This window comes from Montipora foliosa, chromosome 6 (genome assembly GCF_036669935.1).
Source record: "Montipora foliosa isolate CH-2021 chromosome 6, ASM3666993v2, whole genome shotgun sequence".
Taxonomy (NCBI): Eukaryota; Metazoa; Cnidaria; class Anthozoa; order Scleractinia; family Acroporidae; genus Montipora; species Montipora foliosa.
Window position 1 is genome coordinate 49609815 of NC_090874.1, and position 4070 is coordinate 49613884.

The following is a 4070-nucleotide window of genomic DNA, read 5'->3' on the forward strand; positions in this document are numbered from 1 at the left end:
TAAACTTTTGCTATTAAAATTAATGACAACCGCTTGTCCAAGTCCTGTGTGGCTTAGCGGTTAGTTACGGCGAAGGACTCACTATGTCAGAGGTGCCCGGTTCAAGTCTTGGTAAGTCCAGTTCAAAGGGATTTCTTTCTCTCATGTACACTTTGGAGTCGAATGGATCAGAAGTACATAAAGTAGTGTTAGGTATGACAAATGGATCAGGGGATGGAAGGTTAAGAGGGATAGGGGCAGACAGAAAGGGAGTAAGAAAAGAAAGGAAGAGAGTAGAGAGGAAAGTAGGATGAGGGAAAGGCGATTTCTTGGTTTTTTGTTTTGTTTCCAACCCCCCTAAAAAAACCGTGCCCCTTTTTTTCAACCACACCTCATAAAGAAAATCCCTTTTCAAACAGTTGATAAATAACGTAGGTTAATTAAATTCACCTAGTTTGATTTAAATTTGCCTAGTCTGATTTATTTTCACCTAGTGTGATTTAAATGAACCTGAATTTAATTTCAACCTGTAACACATACAATACTAACATTACTTACACTACTATTACTTCTTGCAATACTACTACCTATTTACATTAGTTACAACACTTACATCACTAAGGACATTACTTAAAGTACTGTCGTTACATACATTACGATTACAAACACTACAAATATTACAGATACTTTCTCTTTCAACATTTTTTTTTAAATAAATATAAATGTTTCAATACCTACATAAGTTTAACAAGAATTGCTTCCCATCTTTTCCTGAAACTTGCAAATGTCCCATTTTTATTTGCTATATATTTCTCGGTTTCAAACTTAAAACTTTTCTTAGAAAGATATTAAAATCAGGGTAAATGCCAGCTTTTCTACATTCCCAAATACACAGTTTTCCGAGAATTATAAGATAGTTTATAATATCATGCAGTTCTATTTAGAAGCCCAAGTATAATATCTTTTAAGGTCACAGTCATGTTTTCCTTAACAAGTTCAAACCACCAAGAAGAGAATGTTTTCCAAAAAATTTGCGCATGGGAGCATTCAAAAAAGAGATGATACAACTCTTCCTTTGAAGAGCCACAGAAGGTGCATTTATCACTCAACGACAAATCTATTTTGAAAAGTTTTGAATTTGTATACAATATATAATTAAGCACTCTATATTGGAAGGACCAAATATACGTTTCACTGGCAACGGTTTGTGGAAGTGAGTATATTTCCTCCAAAGAATTTGAGATGTCAAAATCCGAGATTAGTTTCTTAGACATATTATCATATTGAAAGCCGAGAAGACCCTGGGAAAGAGGTTGCTCGTCTGTACGCCGGCCATCTTGGAATTGAAGGCGGCTGTTTTTAATAAAGGTAAGCACTACTTCTCACTACTCATTTTCAATGTAAATTGATGGAACACCTTTCTTTGTGGGGACTGTGTGGATTGTTGATAATATCGGCTCGCTTTTCGTCAGAGAATCAAGCGTTGGACTTCTATTAAATATTTTCTATCCATTGACTAGGAGAATACCTCTCTTAAGGATTACGAGCGCCTGTAGACCAGGGATATTACTTCCCCAAAGTGCGGATATTTGGTCTGATTTAACCAAATTTTGGGGCCCCACGGTGGGGATTTTGACGAAAAATGCTTCTGAAAAGTCAAATGCCCCACATATGCCCGGTTTTACCCCCTCGGGATTAAAGGGAAGGTACGGTCTAAGAAAAGTTTCTCTAAATTACGAAAACGTTTCCGCAGGAATTCGAAAATAATTGCCGTTTTTTCCAGTTCCCTGTTAAAATGTGACAAGAGCACTTTGAAGTTGCCTCTTCCGTGACTTGGAGAGCGCCATCCACAAACGTGTTCGTCCTTACCAAGTTCTTCGATCCCCGATCACTTTCTCATTCTTGTGTGACCTTTCTACTTCGAGAAATTCAAATGTAAGATGAACTATGGTAAACAGTCTTGTCACTCCGGGTTCAATACGTAGTAGGCCATGTAGGTCATAAGTGCGACAGAAGCTCAAGTCACTTAATACTTGTAGATTTTCTAGTCAATCAAACTAGGCGGCAAAAATCAGCTAGAGCAAATGTAAAAGACAAAAACCTTGAACATGCGACAAAGAAATATTCGACAAGCGTACCTTTCACTTTCTTCCTTCAGCGACAGCCGTCTTCGATGCTTCAGCAAACGTATTTGTTTGCTTTCACACGGGGAAGCGTTTAATTTAGAATATTAAAGCCGACGAAACTTTCAGATGTTGCTCATATTATTACACGCAAGGCTCATCAACAATCACCGCTGTTGGGGTGTACGCTTTCGATGGGGATCAAACTATACACATGAATAGACTTGAGAACACGTATAAAAATAAAAAAACCGAAGCTTACACCGGAAAATTAAAATTTAAAGAAAAGTTGGCCGGCGAAAATAAATCGTGGATGGATTCCTCAAACGTGAAAACCTGACTGCTATATTCTGTTCGGGTCTGTCATTTTACCGAAGAGGACTTCAAGCGAAATTTGTTGTGGACTCACTCGGCTGCGCCTCGTGAGTCCACAACATTTTGACCACTGTGATGACGAATATCAATGTCGATAAGACTACAGACAACGCTGAATCACTTCCGATTTGTTAAATAGACGACTTTCACTGTTATGCGCTAATAAACATAACTTGAAATGTGGTTAAATTTTGTTAGCAGTCAGAAACTACTGAAACGATTTACTCTTACCATTTGATGGAAATATATAAATCGATCGTTTGTTTTGAAGTTGTAACAGGGATCTCGTAGAAAGCCACGGTAGACAGATTAAACTTGATTTCCAGGCATTTATTTCATAGCAATGAGCGCGGAATAGCACTGCAAGCTCTCTTTCGCTTTGTAAAACTCCTGCATATAACTCAGTTTAACGACCACGAGGTAAGTCTGTTCAGAGGTGGAGCCAATATCAATACAATTTGGCCTCTGCATTAAGATTCAAGTCTACAAAGTATTGCTCTCCTCGAGCAATACCAAAAGGCAAACTCACTCTCCTCGCCTGTGTGTTTTCAAGTACATTTGGTCAGCCGGAGAAATCCTTGACTATTGCCACGTCAAAACCTCGTTTGCATACACAAAAACAAAGATGGCGGATTTCAATTTGAATTTGCCTTTGAAGCGTTCTTATGCCAACTCTCCCGGTTTTCCCGGGAGTCTCCCAAGTTTTTCATCAAATCTCCCGGTCTCCCGGTTAGAGCACCAAATCTCCCGGGAAATACCTCCCGTGGTCTTTTTCAACATTTTTACGTTAATTTAGTTATCTTCGAGAAGTCAAAAAGGAAAATAAAACAAGAACTGGATTCTAGTGCTCTCATTTGAGCTGTTCTGGTTCGGAAAACGTAAATTTGATATAGGCTACATTGAACAAGTACCGTAATTGGTCAGAAATCAGCCAATCAAATTGCACAATACGTGGTAGAAAGTGGGAACGGTTATGGGAACAATAGCAATTGCTGTTCTAACCGAGAAACGTCGGGAACATTCTAGACTTTCGAAAAGTCCTTCGTCTAGATAAGTCTAGGAACATTCGGAACGGCTTTGGGTGATTTTCGAAGAGTATTTAGATATTGTCGTAAATGACATTCTTGCAATCACGGCAAAGATTTTTAGATGTCTCCAGATTTTTTAGACGTTCCACAAGTCGACCTCACGAAGTCGCGAGAGGTCGACTTGTCGATTGTCTCGCTTGCAAGGTTTTCATTTGCGTCTCGCGCCAAAAAGGGGATGACGTCATTCGCGAGTCCTGCACTTGATACCGCAATCCGACGAAAACAATCGAGCATGTTTGTTTCTACAAAATCGAAAGAGGAAATTTGTTGACTTTGTGCTAACGGTATCAGAAACAAAGATGAAATAAAACGAAAGCTTATCGAAACGAAATCGTCAAGAAATTCAATTGATTTCACTCATGAAAGATCAGGTAGGCTTCAGGTGTAGGAGACGTACTAGACCGGGATTAAAAGATACATCTTAGTGAAACTTAAAGGGGCTAGGTCACGCTATTTTAGGTATTTTTGTTTAATTTTGTCAATTATCAGCTCTAAACGTCAAATT

The 4070-nt window shown here is 38.6% G+C and overlaps 1 protein-coding gene across 2 annotated transcripts in view; it reads left to right on the top strand.

The window, feature by feature from the left end:
* Positions 1–1282: 1282 nt before the first annotated feature.
* The window catches only part of LOC138007612 (guanidinoacetate N-methyltransferase A-like), a 6451-nt gene continuing 3663 nt past the window's right edge, over positions 1283–4070 (top strand). The window contains exon 1 of one of the 2 annotated variants that reach the window (XM_068854630.1): positions 1283–1347. The gene's annotated coding sequence lies outside the window, so the exon portion shown is untranslated. The remainder of the gene's footprint in view (positions 1348–4070) is intronic. The other variant, XM_068854631.1, reaches the window with a different exon arrangement.